Raw genomic sequence first — 11,533 nt, forward strand, 5'->3', positions numbered from 1 at the left:
GGCACTAAGCAGCAAGGTACACCATAGTTGACATCATCCTATATCGAAGAGGATATAGCAGGCCCCTTTTGAAGTGCATTTTGAATGAGTAATCCCAACGTGTGCTAGCAAAAATATATGAGGGAATCTACAGCAACCATTCCGAAGGCAGAGGGTTGGCAGGCAAAGCGATGTAGGCGGGGGATACTACTGGTCGCACACCCTGAAAAACACCGAGGAGTATGTGCAGAGATGCAGAAAGTGCCAAGAATACTATGGGGCACTCCATTGCCCGCCGGAAGAGATAACATTAATCTCCTCACCTTGACCCTTTGCCCAATGGGGAGTCAACCTGGTAGGCCCCCCTGGGGGCAAAAGAGGGGGGAATTCGTGGTAGTTGCAATGGACTACTTCACCAAGTGAGAGAAGGCTGAAGCACTAGCAACAATTACGATGAGCAACATCACCCGATTCTTCTGGAAGAATGTCATCTACAGGTTTGGCGTCCCCCGCAACATCATTTTGAACAATGGGAGGTAGTTTGACTTTGACCACTATCGAGACTGGTGCCGAGACCTAGGAATCATGTTTCCATACTCTTACCCAAGGCACCCCCAAGTCCAACAGCTAAGTAGAGGTGACTAATAAAACCTTGCTGAGAATACTGAAGAAGAAGCTTAGTGACCAGAAAGGGGCATGACGGAGGAACTCCCTGTAGTCCTATGGGCATACCGAGTGACAGTAAGGACACCGATAGGAGAGACCCTGTTTACCCACACATATGGCCACGAAGCTATACCACTAGTCGAGGTAAAAATCTCCACCTACAGGGTGCAGCACTACGAATAACACTCCAACAACTAGCAACTTGAGGAACAGCTTAACCTAGTAGAAGAAATCCGGGAAGAGGCAAAATTAACAATGGCAGCTTACAAGAAGAGGGTGGAGCACTACTTCAATCAAAGGGTATGCCAGAGGTCATTAAGTCGAGGATTTTGTGTTTAAATAGATAGGGACCACCACTAGATATGAAGAAAAATTAGGGCCGCAGTGGGAAGGCCCTTACATGATTGTCGCTAGTAACCACCCAGGGGTCTATTGGCTTCGAGACTCCTAGGGGAACAAGCTACAAAACTCATGGAACACCGAACATCTATGAATATTCTACCAATAAAGGCCTTGTGATGTGTAAATTTGTAGTTTCTTTTAATGATTGCTATGTCCGCTCTGTTGATAAAGGAATGCAAAGGTTTCAGGAATTGGGTGCATGAAAATAATGTCTCCATCAATGTGTAGCTCACCTCAACACAAATCTCTGCCAAGACACGTCTTCACCAATAGAACCTATAGCGAAAACTTACCTTCCCCGTGACATCAACTAGCGAGAGCAGGTACAATCGCAAACTGCCTTAACAAACTACCTTCAAGTAAGGGTTAACAGGTAGGACAAGCCTTGGGCTAGCCCAACCTCCCCCACAAAGGAGAATAAGTCTAGCCCAGAGGTTGCCCAAACATTACCTCATCTCCATCATGGCGAAGATTGGACGGCCCCTCAGCCCTCTGATACTTACCTCCCCCACGAATACCAAAGGGATGGGTGTAATGTCTATGGCTACTTTTTCCCTCCTACGGTGGAGTGCGAGTCAACCCTGGCTACCCGTTGACTTACCTTCCCTATGACGGCAATAGGTGGGAGTGGGTCCAGTCAACAGGTGGGATTAACCCCTTGCTAACCAGACATCCCCCATGGAGAAGGGCAGGTCCAACCCTAAGGCTACCCAACAACTTACCATGTCCTGTCATGATGAATTGTTGATTACTTGCCCTGGGTACCTAAAAAGGAGGGCGCAATTTGAGGTGCCTCCACTCCTCCCTCGGCGAAGAGAGTGACTCTTCCAACAGATAGCGACTTAGAGCCTCACCATCCATTTACCAGATAGCACAGGTTAACAAATGTTAATGATTGCTTGTGTTATAGTTTAGCTTCTATGGGGAGCCTGACTTCACATGCCTCTCGGCTCTTCTCGCCTAACACAAGGGTCAATGAGACAAGTTCAACCTAAGTGCTACTCGACCTCCGTAGGAGTTTTTCAGCAAGCCCAACTTCACATGCCGCACGGCCCCTCTAGCGCAGCGCAAGGGTCAATGAGGCGAGTTTAGCCTAAATGTTGCTTGACCTTCGTGAGAGTTTCTCGGCGAGCCCAGCTTCACATGCTGCTATACCCCTCTAGTCGAGCAAGAGGGTCAACGAGGCAAGTTCAGCCTAAACGCTGCTTGACCTCCATAGGAGTTTATGGGCGAGCTCGGCCTGACATGCCGCTATGCCTCTCTCACCAAGCGAGAGGGTCAACCAGGCGAGTCCAGCCTAAACGCTGCTCGACCTCCATAGGAGTTTCTGTGATGACCCGCTTTCGCGTGTATTTTCGCTGAAAGGTTGTTTTTATTTTAATTAATATATTAGTTTAATTATTTTAATTTATTACATTTTAAAATTGGTTTTTAATTTATTTGATGTTGTGTTTTATTTATTTTAGTCTTTTTACGGTTTTTAATCTTGTTTCGGTGGATTTGTTTTGTTTTCCCGGAGTGAGGATTGGACCTCATCTCTTTCCTATATCTCTTTTTCCCTTTTTTCCTTTTTCCTTTTTTCTCTTTTCTTTTTCTTCTTTCTTTTTCTTTTTTTTTTTTTCTTTTCTTTCTTTTCTTTTCCTTCTTCTTCCTCCCTCCCCGCGTCGACCCCGTCTCTCTCTCTCTCCTCTCCCACGCCGTTGCAGCCCAACCCCTCGACCCGCCGCCGTGCGGCACACCGCCCCCACCGGTCGAACCCCCTCCCTCCGGCGCACCTCCCCACCAAACCTCAACCCCATCCGGCCAGCCGTTTGGCCGGAAAACGCCATCAAAGCCCCCACGATTTTTGCCTCGATCTGCCGCCGTCGCTCCACCTCCGGCCACCATTTCTTCACCACTTCATCACCGGTCCCTTGCCGTCCTAACCCACCCATTTTCGGCCTCCAATAGTCACCGGAACAGCTCCCACGAGCTAACTTTCCATTTTGGAAAATCCGACCATCAACCTCCATTTCCGCCGCCACCCACGACCAACCACCACTTCCAATAACTTCATAATCATCCCTAGACCATTCCCTATCAATCCCAAGCCCTGGTTTGTCCCCGTTCAAAAGTGGGTATTTTACAACCCACGACCACAGTGAATTTTCACTGTTATGTTGCTTTCCTTCCGACGTTTGCAACGCCGCAAACTTTCTAAAAATACCTTATAGCGCTGTAAGTATTTTTCAAACCCTATTTTCATATTTAAATATATATTGCTCGTTCAATAATTTTATCTGCTGATTGGTTGATTCCGGACTGAGTCCGAGGAGTTCGGGGGTCGGATGAATGGAGGACGAAGTTGCTTGTTTTAGTGAATTATGTTGGTTGATTATTTTTGTGCATTGATATAGCATTTACATGGTGCATGCACGTGTGTTTTTGTTTAATTATGAAAAGCCTGTTTATTGGCGTAAGTGGACTTACGGGTGCGTGTGTATCACGACCCCAAGCCGGGATGGGGTATTATCTCGGTGGAGCTCCTCTGGTCACTCGGAAGCGGAATAAACTGAGTGACGTCCCCTGAGTTGTCGCTGGGCGACGACGAGAGTGGGGGCTAGGGGGTGCTTGGCTACGAACGCGCCGGGCGCGGAACTGGGCATCGCTCTACGCACCGACTCTATGGCCCTTCACTGGCGAGGGCTAGAGGATGCTTGGCTATGAACACGCGGGGCGTGGAACTGGGCATCGCTCGTTAGGTGTCACATGCGTGGTGGTACTCTGCGGTGTGGCACTAGAGTCAGGGTGTGCGGATGACCCCTAGGGGAGGTCATGGTGCATACGGGTTGAAATGGATTATGGTTTGAGATGAATAGAGGCCAAATGTGACTTTTGGCGTGATATTTGGGACGGGTTTGTTTTTGGGCCAAATGAGATTTTTGGCGTGTATGGAAAAATATGTTTTTATGGGTTTGCGCATTAGCATCACTTCATGCATATTGTTTGAGTTCTATATGCTTTTATCTGGTGGTGTTTGGGTTTTACTTACCTGCGGTACCATTTTTGGTTCCGTAGATTTTGGTGCAGGATTTGAGGATGAGGAGGAGGAGGCTGAGCCCGAGGATGCGGCTCCGCCGGGTTGCTGATGTTATGCTTTATAGTTTGGTTTAAAACTATATTCGTGTTTTGTAATATTTTATTTATGTATGTTTTAAACAGCTTGTATTACGTTAAGAAAAATTCTGGTACTTAGTTTTATGACTTTCGTTATCCGCTGCGTGTTTCTTTGTGCACATATGTTGCTTTTGCACACACTTGGCACTCGTCGATAGGGTGGTGACCCGGATTGTCATCATCCGGATGTCTCGATTTCTCCATGTCTGTGCGTGGGGATTTGGGGGCCTCGCAGTTTCTGAACGAGCCCGGCCTCACATGCCACTTCCTCTCACCAAGCGCAATGGTCATTAAGGCGAGTTTAGCCTAAATGCTGCTCAACCTCCTTTTGGCCCTCTGCCCCCTTTAAGCAAGGCGGGGTAATTCAGAACACCCCAACCTGCCCGGGCAATGTGAGAGGTCACTCACCCACTAGGAAGAAAGAGAGCCAAATTCCCAACATTAACAATGCCGTTGGGGGAGCAGTACGTAGGCGCCCCTGAAAGGCTTGCTCAAAACACAAATAGATAATAAGAAAATGAGGGAAACAGAATATAAGAACGTAAGCAAAAAACATTTTATTCATCAACTATCGAAATCTTTACAAAGTAAAAGATTACAATGTCCCTGCAAGGAACCTTAGAAGAAGGAAAAAGAACATATGCATCTATCTAAGAAAGAAAGTAATTCACAAGTGTGATCAGAATCGGCAGGGTTGCTCGAGGCACCATCCCAAAACAAAAAATAATTCAATTTTTTCAAATTCTAAAATAAAAATTATATTCTAAAAATATTTTAACTTTTTAATATTTTTATTCAACTTTTTCTCTATCTTTTCTCGTAACTCTATAAAATATATTAACTCAATCCATTTTACTATTATTCACAAACCATTTCAATATTATTTATAGATAATCTCATCTCATGTTACTATCTAAATGAGGTCTTAATGTTAAGACTTTTAGAGAAAACTTAGCAGAAATATTGATTATTGATGAACTGCCCTTTAGATTAATGGAAGGGGGGATTTAAGAGGTTTATACTTGTTGTGCAACCTAGATGGGCTGGGATTCCATCACTTATAATGGTTACAAAAGCTTATTATAAAGTTTACTTAAAGGATAAAAATAAGTTGAGAAGTGCTCTTAAGAGGCATCAAATTTGTCTTATCTCGGATACATAGACATCCGTATAGAATTTTAATTACATATGTCTCACCTCACACTTTATTGATGAAGATTGAAAAATGCACAAAAGAATTATCAATTTTTGTAAGGTGGAAAACTTTAAAGGTGAGACACTTCATAAGAAAATTGAAATGCATTTACTTAAATAGGATTGACCAAGAATCTTTACAATTACACTTGATAATGTAAGTTCAACTAATGAGGCAATTTCATATATAAAAATAAAGATACAATAGAAAAGATAAAATTCTAGAACATGAGTTCTTGCCTATGAAATGTTGTGCTCATATCTTGAATTTAATTGTTCAGGATGGATTGAAAGATTTAGATCAATCAATTGCAAGAACTAGATGGGCTGTGAATTATGTGAAATCTTTTTACAGAGGTGGAGGATGTTTAAGCAATGTTGTAAAAATGAGGATATTAAGTGTAAAATCATTTATGCTTAGATGTAGCAACTCGGTGGAACTCCACTTATATGATGTTAGATATAACTGAAAAATTCCAATATGCATTTCAACAGCTAGAGGAGGAAGATTCAAGTTATGTTAAGAGTTTTGGAGGGAAGGATAGTGATGATGATGATGTCATAGTGTTGGAGAGAAGGATAGTGATGATAATGATGATGACAATATGAATGGGTTGAGTAAAGGAGTGGCATCAAAGATAGTGCCTCCAAACAAGGACATTGGGAAAAGAGTAGGTTATTTGTAAAATTTCTTAGACTTTTTTATGATGCAACATTGTGTTTCCCAGGCTCCAATTATGTCACTTGCAATTCTTTTTTCATGGAGCTAACAACAATTCAAGATGCAATTAATATGAAGTGTGTAAAAGTTGATGTCATTGGCATGTAATATGAGGTCTAAATTTGAAAAGTATAAGGGTAAATTTTGAAAAAATAAATCTCTTGTTGTATGTTAAGTTGGTTCTTAATCCTTGATATAAATTGCGATATCTTGAATTTTGTTTCAAATGTATGTATGTAATGGTAATTTGAGTGTTGTTATATCAGTGAACCGAGTTAAAGATGCCTTGACTCATTTATACAATAATTATTGTGAAAATGAAGGTGGTGATATTGGGGCACAAGATCAAACCATAAGCCAATCAAGTGAGGGAGGGACTAATACTACAAAGTGCAACTACTCAAGTAGAAGATATGAGGTCATTTCAGTTGGCTCAATTCAATAAGCATTTGGAGTCCAAAAACTCTTTGAAAAGTAAATCCGGAAAGGTATTAATCTGACAAATATAAAGAAGATGATGCTAATTTCAACTTATTGACTTGGTGGAAGGCTAACTCCATTAGATATTGCATGCTTTCAAAAGTTGAGCGAGATGTTTTTGCAGTTCTAGTATCTACAATGGCATTTGAGTTGACTTTTAGCATAGCAGATCGAGCACTTATCCTTAATTTCCACAATAGCTAATCTCCAATTATGGTAAAAGTCCTTATTTATGCACAAAAGTGGCTCTATTCTTCTTTCACCCCGATTAGTATTTGCATTTTAATGGATAATGCCCAAAATCTTAATTAAGAACTTTGATATAGGTATATAGTCTCCTATACCTTTTTTAAGTGTCTCTACCTAGTATATAATATTTTTAAATTGTTTTAGTTCTTATGCTTAAACTTTCATTCCTTTTCTTTTGTGTAGAGCTCATGGAAGAAATTGGAAATTCTTTGAAACCTATTTCAGTAGTTGGAGATGATTAAGGCGAGTAGTCTTTTTACACTTCTTTCCTTCCAAGTTTTTTTTTACATTTCATGTAAATTTGTAATTCATAACTTTTAATTGGAATTAACTGTTCTTTAATTTATTTGAATGAAGTTGCAAGGTTTATTTGAATGAACTCTTGGAGTTGGCGAATATGGGCTGGTTGTATTGTTGAATTGTGTAATTTAGACTCTTGGTATTGTATTTTTATTTTTTAATCTGAACATTTGAGGAGATTGTTAGTTGTTACTACTGTACTTTTAGTTTTATTCTGTAATCTAGACACTTGAGGAGACTATTACTACTGTATTTTTAGTTTTATTTTGTAATCTAAACACTGGATTCCAGATTTTTTTAGTTTTTATGTATTAGTTATTTTATGATATGAGCTATGTGATAGATTTCCTTGGCTGAGTTCTCTCTGATCTTGTGGAGGTTGTTAATAACTTAATTTGTTACTTGTTTTGTCATGTTTTGGCTTTGGATGGATTTTTGAAGTTATTTTCTGGGGTCTTGGGTCTTGATCATTGAGCAGAAAACACACACGTGATTCCATGCTTCTTATTTTCTGTTACATAATTATTTTATATCTAGGCAGTTTTTTGGTAATATCATTTTTTTTTTCTTGCCAACGTTGCTAATACATCAGGAAAATTGATAAAACTGAACCGAACCAGACTGAAATTGGTGAAACCAAAATTACCAATTTTGAGAATGAATCAGTTTAATATCGGTTATTCATTTCTCAAAATCAGTGTATATTAGTTCGGTTTTAAAACTATAATTTTTCTACTAAAAACAAGTGATACATTTTCATTGCTGTAATGCGAAGATCAGTTTGTCAATTTTTTCCCGGACCCACCCATTATTGTTAATATTGACTTACTTATATTAATGGGATTGGAAATGCAATAACGAACCACATTTAATAATTTCTAATACATAATTAGAATGATATATATTATAATAAAAATTTCAATTTTTTAGAATTATAGCTTTTCCTAAATTCCAAAAATGCCAAGAATTATTGATTAATCTTAATTCTGAAAATTCCTTGCTATTAAATATGTGATTTTAATTTTTTTTTTTTTGGTATATAATTTATTAATTATTATTAGTTAATATAAATATAGCTATAAATAATACTCAATCATTACAAATAATATGTAATAATTGGTCAGACCCACAACTATCAAATCTTTCAAAAAGTTAAAACCATCTCATCTCTAATCAACTAATTAAATAAAATTCAAACATAAAATCTTATCTACTTCTCTTGTGGCTTACAGAATATACACGACCATGATATTTGTTAGCCATAACCAAAATAGACTATAATTGAATCAAAACTTCAAAGTACATCTCAAAGGCAATGCCCAAAACAACACAAAAAAATGTTGGAGAATACTAAAAAAACACTCCAATACAATGCAATCCTAGAATATTTAATTGTCCGGTTTATTTTATTAACCCATGTGTTATGTCTTTATTGCTTTCGGTGCCTTGCTATAGAGTCACGTGCTTAAGAACTGAAAGGTTTTTATTTTTTTTTTCAATTAAAATATAACAAACCACACCTTTTGCGTTTACAGCTCTAAAAGCGCAAGAAAGTGTGCTGAAATCGAAATGTGCTTCACTTTTAGCAAGCAAAGCGTTTAACCCTTATCACTTTAAGACTGGCTTTTATTGTGTCTCTGTCAGTCTCTTGTCAATATAGTAACATTTGTGAAAAGGAATGTCTGAAATGTGGATACCCCCATTGTGAGCTCACTAGCAATAGTCTTGTAGAATCGTTAGGAGGTTCTTGAGGGCCAAATCAGTGCAATATCTATCTAAGTAGTCAGCCACTCTATTATTTGGCTCTTGTGCTAAAGTAATCTTGTATATACATAATATTAGCTGTATATGGTTTATATCTTTGAATCTGCAGTACTTTTGCCCTCATGAGTCGTTACATTTTCTTTCTTCCAGTACATTTTTTAGGGTTATGCCTTTTGCAATTTCTAATAAAAATTTTTATTACTTCTACTTGCTGATGCTGGTCACGAAAAGGCGTTGATTGCACTGGTTATGGTATGAGGGAACGTGTAGGCTTATTAGGTGTTATGGGATGTGGTCAGTACAGCATATATCAGAGTTTTGTTACATACAAGCAAATTCGCGTACTAATCTGCGTATCAATACTGATTCCTTCATACTTAAATTTTAAATTAGCACTATTTTCAATAAAATCTACTTTTTGTCCAATCATAATAGATTTGTGCACATTTTAGTGCACAATTGTGCTTTATTTTTTCTATATATCAAGGTTTGAGTGAATGTTATGGGGTTTGATTTATGATTGGGTTCTAACCACATTGAGCCAAGCGCATGCATGCCACATTTGTTGTTTACGACTACAAGTCCCTCAACTTTAAATCTTTTAAGACTACCGATCAAAATAAATTTATGATTGGGTTGCATGATTTTATCAAGGGAATATATTTTGGTATAAGGTAGTGCATGCGTTGAATATTTAGTCTATTACAAGAAGATGTTTATTTTGAGGATGAGCATCAGCTGATGATGGTATGTTTAAACTTGTGTTGTAGGTTGCATATAAGAAGATAATTTGAATCTTGAGTGTCACCGGTTGTTTATGTAACACCACCTTCCCTAAATCTAGGGATGTCACGTACTTGCGTAAATGAAGTCATGCAAAAGATTAGGATTGTTTGGATAATAAGATGAAATTAAATGATTTTAGATTAAATTTGAAAGTTGAATAAAATATTGTTAAAATATTTTTTTTTATTATTACTGTTTTGAAATTTAAAAAAGTTGAAATAAGATTTAAAAAAGTTAAAAGTTTAATTGTTTATTATATTTTATATAAAAATTTAAAAAGTTGTAATGATAAGATAAGATGAGTTGAAATGATTTCTCAATCCAAACGATCCCCTTTCATGTTGCATAATACTCTAATAATAAGTTAATATAATAAATATATTATTATATTGCCTATTTTATTGTATTTTATCTCTTGAAAAAAATGTGTGCTTTACTTCACGAGGCGGAGGTGACTTGTGTGCATAACTGCACCAAGCGCTTTTAACTAATAAAAACATTTTTTTTTAGAAGTAAGAGATAAATATTATTGATTAGAAACTGTCACAAACATAAAGAGATTATACAAAATAAACTCACAAATTAACGTGGTTTTATGATATCCGTTAAATCTACCTTACAATAAAAATAACTTTACAATATGATATACCACATCAAGCCACATTAATTTGTATATTTATTTTTGTGTAATCTATTTATATCTAAAGTATTTTTCTTATTGATTTGAATGAAATAGGCATAGCCCGTGTATACAGGAAGTATACATAAAAACACCTAAATACATTCTAAGAATGATGAATTAAAAAAGGAAATTATGAACGTTGTCCCCATTTAGTATAATAGCGGAAAACCAAAGCAGTAAAGTGCGAAGAAAAAAGTTCTTTAGCTTCGCCATAGTGCGTTCCTTATCTTCAAAGCAAAACGCATTCCTTTCCGACCAAATACACCACATAATATATAACAGGATCATCTTCCACACTGCTACCACTTTATGACAACCTTGTATCTTCCTCCAACAACCTAATAAATCCATCACCCACGAAGGCATAACCCAAGCAACATCAACCTTGTGAAAAATCTCATCCCACAACTCCCATTACCTCATAATGCAGTAAAAGGTGATCCACAGATTCTCCATTCTTTTTACACAAATAACACCAATCCGTCACTACACAGCCCATCTTCCTCAAATTGTCCGTGGTCAGGATCTTCCCAAAGGCGACATTCCATACAAAGAAAGCTACTTTAGAAGGCACACGGGGCCTCCAAATGTTCTTCCAAGAGAATAGAGGATGATCATGTGTTGATAAAATTTTATAGTACAACTTAATAGTACATTTCTTGTGATTGCTAGACCTCCACTTCAATCTATCACACTGAGCCAGAGGAGTCCCCATGGAGTATAAGAGACTAAAAAAATCTGACATTATAGTCCAATTCCATAAAAAGAAGGCAAATTTAGAAACAAAGAAAGAATTCCAAAATTCTAAAGAAAGAAACTTATATCATGGACAGTGATGGCAACCTCTCAAACCACTCTTCTCTATTAGTCATGAAAAAAAAAAAAAAAAATCATAAAAGTTATATATAAAAAGTGAGATTCCATTAGCAAGTGACATGGGATTCAAACCAAGAATGCATGATTAAAGCAAGAAAAAGAAAAAGCCCCTCATTGCCAAACAAAAAGCAATATGGAGAAAATAAAATCGGTGACCTCAGGCTAAAAGCAACACAAGGCTACATAAAATTAGGGGTGTCAAATCGTGTTAACGGGTCGTGTTCGTGTCGTGTCAAATCGTGTTAACGGGTCATATAGGTCAACCATAACCCGACCCG

This window comes from Carya illinoinensis, chromosome 6 (assembly GCF_018687715.1).
Source record: "Carya illinoinensis cultivar Pawnee chromosome 6, C.illinoinensisPawnee_v1, whole genome shotgun sequence".
Taxonomy (NCBI): Eukaryota; Viridiplantae; Streptophyta; class Magnoliopsida; order Fagales; family Juglandaceae; genus Carya; species Carya illinoinensis.